General features: G+C 55.5%; 1 protein-coding gene across 1 annotated transcript in view; it reads left to right on the top strand.

Annotated features, from left to right (window-relative positions):
* TBC1D22A (TBC1 domain family, member 22A) overlaps positions 1-15,546 on the top strand; it is a 265,500-nt gene that overhangs the window by 161,203 nt on the left and 88,751 nt on the right. The window lies entirely within an intron of this gene.

Here is a 15,546-nt window from a genome sequence, read left to right as displayed (position 1 = left end):
ACCATGGACTGCTAGGAGAACAAACAGGTTTGTCCTGGAGAGAGTGAAGCCTGGCTGCTCTTGGAGTCAAGGATTCTGAAGCTCCATCTGACATGCTCTGGACATGTTGCAGGGAGGGACCAGTCCTTGGAGAGGGACATCATGTTTGGGAGAGTGAAGGGACAGTACAAGAGAGGAAGACCCTCAATGAGATGGATCGATTCTTTGATAGGGGTGGTGGGAGTGAGTGTGTTTGAGATGGTGAGGTTGGCACAGGATAGAGAGAGCAGCATTTAGGGCTCTTCTACTTAGGGTCGCTATGAGATGCAAGTGACTCAACAGCATATAACAATAACAACAACAATAATAAAGAAAAACTTAATTTTGAGAAGTAACTTCATTTTCCTTTCCTGTTCATTAAAGTAAAAATAAAATAAAATAAAATAGACTTTTGCCGCGTGTCCCAGAGTTTCACTGTCTGTACGTCTTGTTCTCTGTGCCATGAGTGCGCAGCCAGACCACAGTGGGCTCCCGGGCACGCAGTGTGAGGCCGGTGGCTCGTAAGTGGCCTCCCCTGCAGTGGCCAAGCTGACCGGTGCTCAGGGCCCCAGCAGGCTCAGGGGCCCGTGAGGGCTGCAGGCAGAGAGCACAGTGTTCAGTAACTGGTCGACCTTTATGTCTCCTGTCGGGCTCCGAGCACGTGCCTGCAGTGGTGCTGGGTCGCATAGCTGCTGTCTCGGTGGCTCCTGGTGCAGAGTCCAGCGTGTGGAAGAGCACATGAGCTGTGGGCTGACGGCTTTGAGGATGCTGGCACTGGTGACACAGCATTGTGCTGTGGCTCCTGGGCTGGCGACAGAGCAGGGCCCCTCCCAGGTTCATTCCTGGGGATCCCACTGGCCCAGTTTGAAGGTGCAGTCTGGGCTGGAGCTGTGGGGGAGTCTCCTGGTGCACTAGTGGTCTTCATACCAGCAACGACCCTGCACCAGGCTTGCTGCCTAGCGCTCGCTTCTTGAATGACGGCTTCCATACTTGCCTGCCCTGAAGTCACACTGTTCCTCGCAGATTCATTACCTAACGGGACAGCTCCTTTGAGTGCAAAAGAACCGTTGCCTTTTATAATTAGTCACTTACATTGCCTTTCCCTGGGGAAACATTATTCAATTCCAAGAACTGCTCAGCGCTGTGGGAGCCACAGGGCTATTGGAGAAGTGACTCTTATCTTGGAAGTTGCTGCAGAAAAGGGTGGAAATGTGGCGTCTCATAACCATTGAAAGGAGGACCAGGAAGCCTCCAGGCCTGCGAGCTGGGCCTGCGGAGGCTTGTGCCTTCCATGAGGAGACAGTTCTGATCTGGCCCTTGTGCTTAACCATGGAGGATAAAGCCAGTGGAGAAACGGGACAGACACGTCACAGGGCCCTGAGCTGGGAGGACGCACCAGGTTCTGAACGGTTCTCTCCAGCAAGAGCGGCCGTCAGCACAGGCAGCTCCCGAGGGGACCAGGGTCCTCCGGAATGAGCCAAGATACTAGTGTTTCCTACAGCAAGAGCGGCCGTCAGCACAGGCAGCTCCCGAGGGGACCAGGGTCCTCCGGAATGAGCCAAGATACTAGTGTTTCCTACAGCAAGAGCGGCCGTCAGCATAGGAGGGCCCAGAGGGGGCCAGGGCCCTCAGGAATGAGCCGAGACATGACAGTTCCCTCCAACAAGAGCGGCCGTCAGCACAGGCAGGTCCAGAGGGGACCAGGGTCCTCCGGAATGAGCCCAGATACTAGTGTTTCCTACAGCAAGAACGGCCGTCAGCACAGGAGGGCCCAGAGGGGGCCAGGGCCCTCAGGAATGAGCCGAGACATGACAGTTCCCTCCAACAAGAGCAGCCAATAGCACAGGCAGGTCCAGAGGGGGTCAGGGCCCTCCGGAACGAGCCGGGACACTGTGACCCATCCTGGCAGGCCTGGTGCTTGTGCCTTCTAGGAACTACATTTAAAGGAAAGAAAAAAAGGAACAGGTCTGCTGCTGGGGGCTGTCACCTTGCTCTGGCCTGGCTCCTGTGTGCCACATAGACTTCACTGGACGGACCAGCTGGGCCTTCAGGGGTTAGGGCCCCTGGAGTCTCCAGCCCCGCCGCCCTGTGCGACACAGATGGAAACACCCCCAGGCCCTGCGCTGTCCGCTCTGCTGCTCCAGGCCAGAGCCCGTTGCTGCAGCCACCGGCTCAGTGCATCTTATTGACGGGCGGCCTCTCTTTCACGGACTCTCCAGCCTTCCAAGCGTGTTGCCCTTCTCCAGGGACTGTTCCTCCTGCGAACGTGCCCATATTCTACGGGGTGAATTCTCATCATCTATATGCTTAGGAGCCCCTTCGATGCACCGCGCCCAGGACAGGTTTGCTGTCCCTTCAGCAGCCCTCGCCCCTGCAGGATTCTCCCCAGCAGCCTCGCGCTAGGACACACTCTGCTTTAGATGCAATTCACAAAATTGATCATGTTGTGTCTTCGCTGACACGTGACATGTTTTCTTACCGTCTTTTTCATCTTTAACCGTGTGGATTATATAGACGTGATGTGCTGTCGAGTCGGAATCTGCTCCTAGCCACCACTCTGGTGGGTTGTCAGAGGCTGTAAATGGCACAGGAGGAGATTGCCCATCTTTCTAGTGCAGAGGTGCTCGTGGGTTTGACCTGTTTGCTGTTGGCAGCTCAGCTCCGCACCACTAAGCCGTCAGAGCTCCCTCATGGATTGTGTCCTTGTTTTTTATTACCGTTGAGCACAACTCATTGCACCGCTATGAACAAGAGAGCTGAAGTCTTTCTGTAACTATCATCGTTTCTCAAAGTTCAGAGTTTCCGGAGGCATGCTGGTTAGGAAGTGGGTGCCACTCCTGCGGCCATGGGTTGTATAGGCCTGTGTTATTTAATCTTTAAATATTTGAGGATTTCCCAGTTACATTCCTTTGATTGATGTTTAATTTCATCCCACTGCAATCAGATGAGTGTTTTATAACTCGTTTCTTTAAAATGGGTTGACACTTGTTTAGGGGCTTATCGTCTTTGTATGTTAGTGAATGTTTTATGTGTCTTTGAAAAGAGTAAACTCCCTGTCCCCCAGGATAAACCTAATGTTGAGTCAAATTTAGTTCCTAACAGTGACCCTTTAGAGACCCTACAGGAGAGAGTGGAGGTGCCTGGAATGGTCTTTATGAAAGTGGACGTCTTTATTCTTTGTAGAGGCTGATGGCTTCTGACTTCTCTGTCAGCAGCCCTGCACTTGATGGCTAGCCCTGCTGGCTGGAGAGAGCGCGCTCTGTAAAGCTGGGAGTGGGAGCTTGCTGCCTCTGGGCCCTGGGCTCCTGTCCCAGGGACCTCTGCGCTGGCCCTTTCTGTGCTCATTGCTGCGTGCAGGCCTGAAGTCCCAGCTGTGATTGTTGGCTGTTTGCCCTCACAGCTCTGTCAGGCTTGACCTGTGTGATTGTGGTCTCTCTTTCCAGGTGCATCCACACCTGTTGTCTGGTGTCTGGCGGCTGACCTGGTGGGGTTGTGACATTTCCCTCTGTGTCTGCGGTGACACACCTGCTCCTTTGCCCAGAGCACCATCTGCTGCTCCCAGAGTGGACCCGGGGCTCTCCGAGTGCAGCTGTTCCCATCCTTTTGCTGTTAATTGATTTGCACCTTTAATGTAAATGATTGCCGTGTCCGAGTCCTGCGGTTGGGTCTGATGCTGTGTCCTCATGGTGGGTTGAGTGCAGGGTCCTTCCTGCCTGGTGGTTAATGCACTGGTCCATGTGCTTGGCAGGGAGCCTGCTGGTGTGCTGCTGTTGTTGGTGTTGTTGAGTCGATCGTGACTCATAGGGACCCCATGAACAACAGGCCTGAATCCCCTCCACAACTATCGACATTTATCAAAGTTCATGGAATTTCCAGAGCTATGTTGTTTAGGAGGTGGATGCCACTCCCGCTTCCAAACCTGTCATAGTCTGTTATTGTTGTCACGTGCTGTTGTCGCCTGCGATGCACAGTGACCCTGTGTACAGCTGGTCGGTGGTAGGTTTTAACTGTTTTACTCCCCCTCCCCGTCTCATGCTCTTACCTTCTTTTGGAGGCGTGAATGTTGTTCTTTACTGTAAACATCTTCTCTTGGACTCACATGCCGCCTCCTCTCCATGCCTTCTCTTGAGGGGCCTGTTTGATTCCCCAAAAGTGCACATCCCTGACTTGGGAGTCATAGCTGCAGAACGGCCGCATCTCTTTGAGAAGCAGGGGACAAGGGCCTGAAGACCAGCGTTGGTTCCTGTCCGCCTTTCACTTTGTTTATCCCGGAGGCCTGGGCTGCTGCCCGGTGGGTGGACAGAGCCTTCAGTCCGCACCCTGTCCCATGGCGAAGTGAGCTGCAAAACCCGGTCACGCTGTGCCGAGCATGGCTGTGGGTTCATGGCTGTGGGTTCTTGTCTGTGTGCCAACTCCTTTCACCTCCAGATGCCCTTGTGAAACAGGGAATGCTAGTGGCCGAGCATCGAGCTGCTGACCAGGAGGTCAGTGGTTCTAAGGGAGAAGGATGATCGATCCTCACGTGAAGATGGCCAGCCGTGGCCACCCCAGGGAGCGTATCTCCTTTGACCTGCCGGGCTGCGGAGTCGGAACCAACACCCCCAGCTGTGGTTTCTTGTTCTCCTGCTCCTGTAAAGGAGTCATTTTACAGACGAGGGAACAGAGCAGAGACGTTAAGCCGGAAGCTGGCACAGTGAGGTGTTCAACACGAGCGTTACGGCGTTTCCACTCTGAGCTGGTGTCTGAGAGGCCCTGTGGGTCCCTGTCCTTGGCGCTGTCCTTCTCCTCAGCCTTGGAGACCGTGATAAGGATGCCGAGGCTGTAGGTTTGACCAGCTCCTCTAGGCGTGGAAGGACAGCTAATGTGACAGATGACCGCATCAGGATTCAGAACGGGCCTGGCTGCCTGGAGTGCTGCTGAGAGCCATCAGTGACCAGCTGATAGGAACAAATGTGACGCCCCGTGTTCAAGCTCAGGCTCCCAGGCAGGTCAGGAAGGTGCGGTTTTGACAGTCAGGGTTGACCGCGTCCTCAGTGGGGCGTCCTTGTCATCATTCACCCTGGACCACGCGCACCGCTTACGTAGGACGACACGGCTTCCTCTGTGTCCCCAGCTTGTTCCTTCTTCACTTGAGCAGACAGCAGTTCTCTTTCCAGCTCTCCGGTGGCTCCCATCTCCATGTCTTTGACTCCATCCGGCAGCTCTGTGTCCGTCTCACCTTATCATCATCTTCTGTCCTCTGCGGTCTGCCCCTCTCTCTTCCCCGTCTGCCCGGGGCTGTCGTTCTGTTGACGGTTGTGCCACCCTGTGCCCTCTCCTGCTGGGGGAGCTGCTTTCTGCCCACTCACCCAGCACCATCTCTCAGGGCCCAGCCCAAGCCTTCTCGTTGAGAGGCCTGGGTCAGAGCCTGTTCTGTGTGAAGGCATCTGGTGCCCTCACCATAGTCAGCATGTTCCAGGCACCCTCGTCACCCCTCGGGGCTGTCCTCTCTGAGCAGAAGAGCCCGTCTGTCTTTCTCATCACCTGTGTTGGAGTCTCTTGTGGAGTGAATTGTGTATCAATATATGTTCAGTTTGGCTATCAGCTTGACGTAGTCACCCCTCATTTTGTAAACAGATGTAATTGTTCTCAAACTCCTTGGTGTTGATTTGAATCCAAGTCACAGCACCTCCACTGGTTTGCCAGCTTTAAATCACAGCAGGAGACTGCCCATTTCCGTCCAAGGAGCCACAGGTAGATTTGAACTGCCAGAGACACATGGCATTTGAGTTAGCAGGGCATCATGCTGTGGGCTATACCACTAGAGCTAAGTGCCCGGAATGCTAGAAACACTGAAATCCTTGACGTTAAGGAAGCAGGGTTAGAGGCATCAGGCCAGTGAGGCTGGCCAGCATCTCCAGGATCAGGCTGCATCTGAGTCGGAGCGGAACCGAAGACCCGACCACGGACAAGAAAGAAGAGCCAGGAGTGGAGTGCGTTCACCGGACCCAGGTCCCTGTGCTGAGAACCTGAGAACCAGGGGAGGATGGAAGCCAGGGAACACCAGGTCCACAGGGTCTCCACCAGGAGCCAGCAGAGAGGACGCCTTTCCCTGGAGCCAGCGATGTGAATTTGGACTTCTAGCCTCCTGGGAGGGAGCTCAGGTGGTGGCCTGGTGGATAAGGAATTGCAGAGCTGACTCAAAGGCAGGCAGTTCAAATCCCCCAGCTATTCTTCAGGAGAAGGATGGGCCTCTCCTCCCCTGGGCTGGACAGGCTTTGAAAACCCGCTGGACGGTCAGCTGTGGGTCGGCAGCAGTGAGCTAGTCTGTGCGGAGAAGCTTCCTGTTGGATAAAGCCACGCACTGTGTATTTCTGTTAGAGCAGTGCTGGAGAACTCAGCCCCCACGGCCCCCTCGGGTTCACAGGACCCTGCATGTGTGCTCATGGCTGGGAGTTGCTGCAGTGAAGGGATGAAGTAGAGTCCCCACCTGACAGAGGCTCTGGGAAACTGGGGATCCCACGTGAGGGTCTGAGAGGCCTCTCCTAGATGTTCACAAATGTGATGCGTCCCTCCAGTGGAGGGTATGACACATGTGGAAGGGCTGTGACCAGCAGGCTCCCTGGGGCCTCGGCATCCAGAGTTCTTCCTGTTATGGGCGCTGTTACTCTCCAAGAGATGACCCCAGAACATCATCATGGACTGGCCCTCAGGCGGGTCTGACATGAAGGTGCCAGTGACAGTCACTGAACAGATAAGATACCAGGACCAGCGGTCGACCGAGTTGTCGCTTCTGTCAGGCTCAGGTGTTCGTTACACGACTTGATTGCCGCCCTCCTGATGGTGATTGAAGGCTCTGTCCAGCTTTGTGCCCTGCACCGGGCAGGCCCCTGTGGGTGCTGTCTGGGGCCAGTGGCTCTGGCTCAGACACACACACACACACACACACACACACACACACACACACACACACCCTGTGCACACAGGAACCCTGCTGCAGTGTAGGGCGTAGAGGAGGGGCCACTGGACAAGGCAGCTTCATTGTTCGGGGTCAGGGAACAGGCTCGTTCCGGCCTGAAGAAAGGACTTTCTCACACAGAGTTTGGCCTGTGAAGGGCTGGGGCGGTGGTGGGACCCTGTTGCAGGTGGTGGGTTCAAGGTGGACGAGCCCCTCAGGGAGGAGGTGGGGTTTATATTTCTCACGAGGTCAGAAGGTCAGGAAGGCTGTGGGTCCTTCTGGCCATGGCAGTAAGAACTTGCTTTTTCACTCTTTTTCTAAAATGGGAAACTTTGAGTCTTCTTTTCTTCTAAAGGGAGCTCTGGTGGCCTCGTGGGTAATGCTTTTCACTGCCAACCAGAGGGTCGTGGTTCAAATCCACGGCTGCCCCGCAGAAGAAAGACGGACAGTCTTGTCTCAGGCGATTGACAGCCTCAAAACCTGCTGGAGCCAGTTCCTGCTTGATGGACACGAGCTTGAGGTTTTGAGTTTTCTTGTGAAGAGCAGGGAGCACGCGGTCGGTGGCTGCTCGAGCTGTGGCGATTGAAGTGGCCAGGCCTCCCCTCTGCTCAGCTTTCCTTCCACCCTGCACTCTCTGCCCTCCTCTCTGCTGGCGGTGTTGAGCCTTCAAGACCCGAGATAAGCAAGTCCCGCTTCCAGAGGGCCCAGCTGTTGATGAAGAACGTCATGCCTTGTTGCTTGTATGCTGGTTGTTGGTGATAGGAGGTAACAACTGCACGAGACAGAGTGGACTGGCCCTGGCTTGCTGGGCTGTCATCTTTAGGGGAGCAGTCAGGTCTTCTGTCTGCAGAAGTGTGGGAGCTTTGTTGAGTGACTTCTGTTCAGAAACTGAGCACTTCCCTGCCGTGCTCCAGGCCCGTCACCCAGCACTAGCCTGCCACCCACAGAGCCCTTCACCCATGCAGTCCCGTCACCCTCAGCGGGTTTATCACCCACGCAGGCCCGTCACCCACTCAGACCCTTTATCAATGCAGGCCTGTCACCCACGCAGGTCCGTCACCCACACAGGCCTGTCACCCACACAGACCTGTCACCCACACAGGCCTGTCACCAATGCAGTCCCGTCACCCACGCAGGTCCGTCACCCACTCAGACCCTTTATCAATGCAGGCTTGTCACCCACGCAGGCCCATCACCCACACAGACCTGTCACCCACTCAGACCCTTTATCAACGCAGTCCCGTCACCCACGCAGGCCCATCACCCACACAGACCCGTCACCCACCCAGACCCGTCACCCACTCAGACCCTTTATCAATGCAGGCTTGTCACCCACACAGGCCTGTCACCCACACAGACCTGTCACCCACACAGGCCTGTCACCAATGCAGTCCCGTCACCCACGCAGGTCCGTCACCCACTCAGACCCTTTATCAATGCAGGCTTGTCACCCACGCAGGCCCATCACCCACACAGACCTGTCACCCACTCAGACCCTTTATCAACGCAGTCCCGTCACCCACGCAGGCCCATCACCCACACAGACCCGTCACCCACCCAGACCCGTCACCCACTCAGACCCTTTATCAATGCAGGCTTGTCACCCACACAGGCCTGTCACCCATGTGGGCCCGTCACCCTCAGCGGGCCCGTTGCCCACACAGGCCATTACCTTCAGCAGGCCTGTCACCTCCTGCCCCCATCCTGGAGGTGATGGGATGCCATCCACCTTCGAGCTTTGATCTCAGCTCCCAGGTCAGCTCCTCCTCAGGCTGTGAGCGTTCTGCCGCCTCCAGGCTGTGCTCAGTGGCCTCAGCTCTCCTCACAGACACAGCCCTGGTCATGCTGGCTTCTCAGGTGCTGTCCCTTCCGCTGGCCTGGCTGCCTGAGAAAACCTATCTTCTCTCCCTGGCTTCTGAACAAGTGAGAAATAAAACAAAATAGTGCAGAGAGTGGCTGGAGAAGAGCTTTCCTGTTTGCTAAATGAGAAGCTTGAACCCTGTCCTACAGCAAGACCCAAATAAACCAGCTGACCGCATCGCGGGCTTGTCGAGGCTCACCCACCCGTTAGAGCTGGGCTGGGCAGGGGGTAGAGGTGGGGCCAGTCCGCTCACTCAGCGTCCTGGGCCAGGCCACCCTAGACCCCTTCCTGAGATGGTGAATGTGCAGGAGTTCTGTCCACACGATAATGCATCTTTTACCCAGGATTTTTACCTATGGTTTACTGGTCAGGTCGATTCTGACTCGTGGTGACCCTGAGGACAAACTCGGGCCGCCCCTCGTGTTTCTAGGTCCATTGTCTTGGGAAGCGGAGCCGGGAGGCCGCGTCTTCTCCAGCTGAGTGGGTGGGTGGGGGCACTGCTGAGTCTTAGGTTCACAGCCAGTGCTTGGCCACCGCACCACCAGGGCTCCCCACTTTGCCTTTTTTATTGTAAAATACACGTGACATCAGGTGACCACTTTTCATCGGCATTAATGGTCCTCGTCACGGCCCCTCCGCTGTCTGGTTCCGAAGCTCCCCAGGACAGAATCTCTGTGCCATGGAGCCCTGCCTCCCTGTGCCTGCCTGGCCTGGGACACGGAACCACGCGTGCCTCTGCACGTGTCTGCCCGGCACAGGCCACAGAGGGGCTGTAGCATCTGGCCTCTGTCCCCGCATGCCTCCGTTTCCCGTTCACTGTGTGTGTATCAGGACTTGGGGTCTCTGCTTGGCTCAGCCATGTGCCAGTCTGCGTACTCACCACGCTTGCCTGTCCCCCCTCTGGTGGAGGTTTGCCTGCCCCCCTCTGGTGGACGCTTGGGCTACTTCCACCCTTTGGATGTCATGTTGGTGAGTGTCCAGGAGGTTCATGCTCGGCCAGGGCTGCAGCCTTCCTGGGGGCTGTGACTGAACTGTGTCCCCCAGACTGTGCTGTCCTGCTGGCCCTGTTGCCTGTGTGGAAAGGGCTGTGTGTTAGGCAAACGAGGCACCGTCAGGGTCGGATGTGTTTTGAGCCCATCTCTTGTAAGCTATAAGTTGTTGTTGTTGTTGTTGTTGTTATGTGCCATCGAGTCACTTGCGACTCGTAGTGACCCTATGTACAACATTCCTAAACTCTGCTCTGTCCTGTGCCAATCGCACTGTCTCTGACACTCCCATCCCGATTACCCCAGTCACTGATTCAATCCACCTCCTAGGGGGCCTTCCCCTTCTGTGCTGTCCCTCCACCCTCCCAAGCATGATGTCCCTCTCCAAGGACCGGTCTCTCCTCACAACATGTCCAAAATATGTTAGACGGAGCCTCAGAATCCCTGCCTCCAAGGAGCAGCCCGCTTTGACCCTTTCCAGGATGAATCTGTTTGTTTTCCTGGCAGTCCATGGTATTCTCAATACTCTTCTCCAGCACCACAGCTCAAAGGCATCAATTCTCCTTCTGTCCTCCTTAGTCATTGTCCAACTCTCTGATACATAACAAGTGATAGCAAAGACCATGGCCTGTATCAGATGCACCTTAGTCCTAAAGAGACACCATTGCTCTTCAGTACTTTGGAGAGGTCCCTAACAAAGCTACAAGAGGGTCTTAAATATAGGGCTGCACAATTTGGTGGATAGAGGGAAGGATTGGTAAAGGGAAGGGGAAAGATTCGGTGTGAAAAACAAGGTACATGAACTTTATAAACCAGTATAAAATAAAGCTGTTTTTTTAAAAAAAGCATTAAACAAGTAAAGAAGAGAAGCAGAGGAGAGGATGAGAGAGAAGATTATCTGAGAGCAGAAGCTGAGAGGATGGCCCGAGGCCTTCCCCAGAGCTGCTCCCTGAATCCAGACCTCGTGCTGGTCAGCTTGGGGGACTGGAGCAGCTTACACGTTATGATGCTGGAAGCTTCATTGTTGGTGCTTCACACCCCAGCAGGGTGTCCCGTGCTGGACAGGTTTGAGCAGAGTTTCAGAGCCGACGCCCTATGAAGCAGGCATGACCACCCGCTTCTGAAGTGGTGACCTTGGGGAGCCCTGTGAGCAGCAGCCGGTCTTTACCTGATTAAGTGCTGAAGATGAGCCCCCGGCTTGGCTGTGGTGGGTACAGCAGAGGGTGTGAGGTCGGCACAGGGTCAGACAGGGTTTGTTTTGCTGCACGTGAGTTTGCTATGAGAAACAGCATCGAGTAAGTATTTGAAATGGTAAGGAAATAAGTGTCTGCTTGTGAAAACCACCCGCTCGTGTGCTCCATCAGCTCCGTAGTGAGCTAGGACCCTGGGGGTCGTTGGCTGAGCCAGCCCCGGGGAAGCACTGCGCCGGGAGTCCTGGGACCAGAACGCGCCCCTCAGAGGCACTGCAGTCTCAGAATCGTATGCAAGCAACCCACGAGGCCTCTCTCAGCCTAAGCCAAGTAAAAGGCAGCCTGTGTGCCCTTGAGCTGGTGGGACTCAGTGACGCCGAAGGACAGGCCAGAACTGCCCTGGGCTCTCCAAGGCCCCATCCTTCCCCCAGGGAGCAGGGATGGTGGGTCGCCCTGCCCGCCCTCTGATTTCCAGCTCGGACACCACCCCACCAGGGCTTGCTCTGTCTCTGTGGGGCTGTGACATCTCGTCTCTCCAGGTTGCGTCTCAGCCCTGAGCTGAATCACCCTGACAGCAGCCGCCACAATTTGTCTAGTGATTCTTCTCAGTCTCACTTCCGAGACAATCAGGACTGAGGCTAGATCACCCATAAACTCCCGACAACGCGCTCTGTCCCCAAAGCCAATATAAGCCGCCTCCTGGTGTCAGATCCCTGGGAGAAACCGGCTCTTAGAGGCCCGCGCTGGGGAGCCAGGGCTGCAGTAACGGTGCCCATCAAAGGCGGGGAGCCAGCACTCCGAATCCCGGGGAGGCAGGGGTTCTGGTGGTGCACACTGGAAATGTTCGCGCTGTGAACCCACAGGCGGTGCTGCTGGGGCTCTGCGTCTACCAGCGGCTCTGTGGGAGAATGATGGGTAGTCTTCCCCCATGTGACTGACACCCCGAGGGCTGCGGGGTCCATGCGCCGTTCCTCAGTCCCGACCCGAGCCGGTGCAGCTTGGCCCTTGAGCGTGGGGACAGCTGCCACTGTGGTCACCCTGCTTGAGTGTGAGGGACAGCTGCCACTGTATAGTCACCCCCTCAGCCCCTGCTTGGCTCCTGTCCCCGAGGCCTCTGGGGCTCCACAACACCCCTTTGGTATCTAACGGACTGGCCTTACGCCCAGGGCTTGTGCTCCTGACCGGCCCCCTCCTGGAGAGCTCTGGCCTGTGTCCCCTCCAAAACCATGAGGACTGACGTGGGGAGGAGCCCAGCCTTCTCGTCCAGGCCTTGGCGGTGACTGTGGCACTGACCGTGGTGCTGACTGAGCGTGGCGGCCTGCTCCCCCCTGTGTCACCAGCAGGAGCCTGTACTCAGGTGCACACACCTCTACTGCTGTCACTCTTGTCGTGCACCTGTCGGTGGAGAAGGCGCCTCGACACCACCGCATCCCGTTAGGGACTGTCCTGGAGGAGGGATCCTCACAAGTGACCTGGCAGCTTGGGGGTTCAGAGCACAGGTTCCGGCTGGATCCATGCCCAGTGATGGGCTTTTCACTCATGTGCTGGTGACGACAATTGGAGTGGTACGGGTCTGGATTCCCAGGGAGCTCCCGAGTGGTGCTGACCCTGATTTGAGCTCAGAAGACCAGCTGGACTTCTGCCTCAGAGCTGTAGGATGCTTTGTGCTGTGTCTGGACCCTGGGCTTGTGGTCATTTGTTACAGCAGCCACTGAACACTCATGCTGACATTCCCAGGTGTCTTGATGGAGCCCGAGACCCAGGAAGAAAGCACAATGGAGGAGAGGTGGGCAGCCATCACTGCCAGCCATGCGGCCAGGGCGCAAGGCTGTGGGCTCTCCAGCAAGAAGGGTTAGGAAGGCTTATGTTGGGTTAGCTTTTGGGACAGTGGATTATGGCAGCTTTATCCCTAGGAACGCAGGCAGGGGCTGATGCCAAGGCCAGGCTGCAGCAGAGAGGGGAGGGAAGGCCAGCCCAAGGTCACAGCGGTGTGGCTTTGGTCCAGAAGGGAGCTGACGTGCCGGTGCACAAGTCCAGTTATGGGAAGCAGAGTCTCTGCAGCCTTTCAGATGATGGGGAACTGGCATGTGCGTTCATAGCATCTATGTACCTGCCTTGGGCCACAGGGAGGTGATGTGTGCAGCACGTGGACACAGGAAGGTGATGTGTGCAAAGCCCGGGCACGGGGAGGTGTTGTGTGCAGCACCTGGGCACCCGGGCACGGGGAGGTGGAGTGCACTTGTCGTGGGGACAGGGAGGTGACATGAGTGTGACACAGCTGGCCGTGTCTTTTCCACCTGCCCCGTCCTGGATCCCTCCCCTGGCAGGGCTGATGTGCAGACAGCTCCAGCAGACAGCTCTGCCCGTGGGCTCTGCGGGCTCCAGGCCTCTGGCTGACCTGAAAGTGAATGCTGCGCCCCTGCATCTGGTGGGGCTCCCTTTCAGAAGCTCCGAGGAGAGTGCGTGTCCTCTGCCCTCCAGGGTGGGGAGATCAAGGCCCTGTTTTCTCTCTCTGGGGCTCCAGGCCAGCCCCAGGGCGTTTGCTTCCTGCATTGAGCATGTGTACCTTTGCGGTGATTCTCACTGGCTGGCCGCCCTCCCACTGCCTCCTGTACCATCAGGCATAGCTTCGTACTCTGTGCATATTAAACATACCCCCGACTCGATTAGTGAAGAAGTCTTTCTCCATTCTGTGGAATAAGCGGTTTAGCCGGCCGCCCATCTCAGCAGTAGCCTTCTCCTAGGTGGACGCTGTGTCCCAGGTGGTGACCCTGCTGCTGTGCATGGTATCAGCTTCCTGCCTTCTCTGGGGACAATGAAAGGAAACCCCAGCTCACTCTAGTTTGTTTGCCTCTGATGATGTTTCTTTCAAGATAACAAAGTCTAAAGACAAAAATCAAACAAAAAGCCATAGTGAGATCAAATACCCAACAGCAGGCGGTACTTGCTCCTTGGAACAGCAGCCAGAGGGTCAGAAGAGCTGCGGGCAGGAGACAGGGCCCTGGGGCAGGGCGGACAGGAGAAGGATCCCTGGGGCCGAGTGGGCAGGAGACAGGGCCCTGGGGCAGGGCGGACAGGAGAAGGATCCCTGGGGCCGAGTGGGCAGGAGACAGGGCCCTGGGGCAGGGCGGACAGGAGAAGGATCCCTGGGGCCGAGTGGGCAGGAGACAGGGCCCTGGGGCAGGGCGGACAGGAGAAGGATCCCTGGGACAGAGTGGGCAGGAGACAGAGGGATGGGAGTGAGGGGACTTGAGGGGTGGGAGACAGGATGTGTGTGAGGGAGAGAATGAAAAACCAGTACACTGGTTAACTTCCATCAAATCACAATACAAAGTGAAAATAGATAAAACTCCCCCAACTATATGTATACATATGTGTATGTGTATGTGTAAGGAGTCCAGGTGACATAGTGCATAATGTGTTGCATAAGGTTGGCAGTTCAAATCCACCAGTGGCTTCGGGGGATAAAGATGAGTAACAATTTAGAGCTTTGGAACCTAATGGGGTTCACGCTGAGCGGGAATGACGGACTTGATGGCAGTGGATTTGGGTTAAATGGGTGTGTGTATATCATGTGATGTGTGCGGGGACGTGTGTATGTAAATTGTGTGTTACGTAGGGGGATATGTGTGTGCATTTATTGGTGTGTTATGTGGGGCGATGTGTGTATGCATGTTGTGTGTTACATAAGAGCATGCGTGTGGTGTGTTATGTGGGGAGATGTGTAAGTAGATCAGTGTGTTATGTGGGGGGATATGTGCGTATGTATATTTTGAGCTTGCGACTCATAGTAACCCTAAACCCTGCTCTGTCCTGTGCCAATCTCACTGTCTCCGACACTACCCCCACTACCCCAGTCACTGAATCAATTCACCTCATAGAGGGCCTTCCCCTCCTGCGCTTTCCCTCCACCCTCCCAAGCATGATGTCCCTCTTCGAGGACCGGTCCCTAATTACAACATGTTCAAAGTATGTTAGACGGAGCCTCAGAATCCTTACCTCCATGGAGCACCCTGGTTTTACCCTCTCCCGGACAAACCTGTTTATTTTCTTATCAGTCCTTGGGACACTCCATACTCTTCTCCAGCACCACAGCTCAAAGGCATCAACTCTCCTTCTATCCCTTGTGTTACATAGGGAAATATGTGCGTGTGTATTGACGTGTTATGTGGGGGGATGTCTCTGTGTCTATTGGTGTGTTATGGGGAAGGATGTGTGTGTGTATGTAGATCAGTGTATTATGGAGAGAGAGTGTGTGTGTGTGTGTGTGTATGTATATCGCTGTGTTACACAGGGGGATATGTGTGTGTGTATATCAGTGTGTTACATGGGGGATGTGTGTGTATACATGCACTGGTGTGTTATGTGTGTATGTGTGTATCGCTGTGTTATGTAGGGGGACGTGTGTGTATATGTGCGCTGGTGTGTTGTGTGTGTGGGGTGTGTGTGTATGTAGATCGCTTTGCTATGTAGGGGGATGCATGTGTATGTGTATTGCTGTATTTGTGTGTGTGTATGTTGATCACTGTGTTACGTAGGGGGATGCGTGTGTAT

Source organism: Elephantulus edwardii, unplaced genomic scaffold (assembly GCF_000299155.1).
Source record: "Elephantulus edwardii isolate Elephantulus edwardi_28Jun2011 unplaced genomic scaffold, EleEdw1.0 scaffold00064, whole genome shotgun sequence".
Classification (NCBI taxonomy): Eukaryota; Metazoa; Chordata; class Mammalia; order Macroscelidea; family Macroscelididae; genus Elephantulus; species Elephantulus edwardii.
Note: the sequence above shows the minus strand (reverse complement) of the source record. Positions and strands in the feature narration are given on the sequence as shown.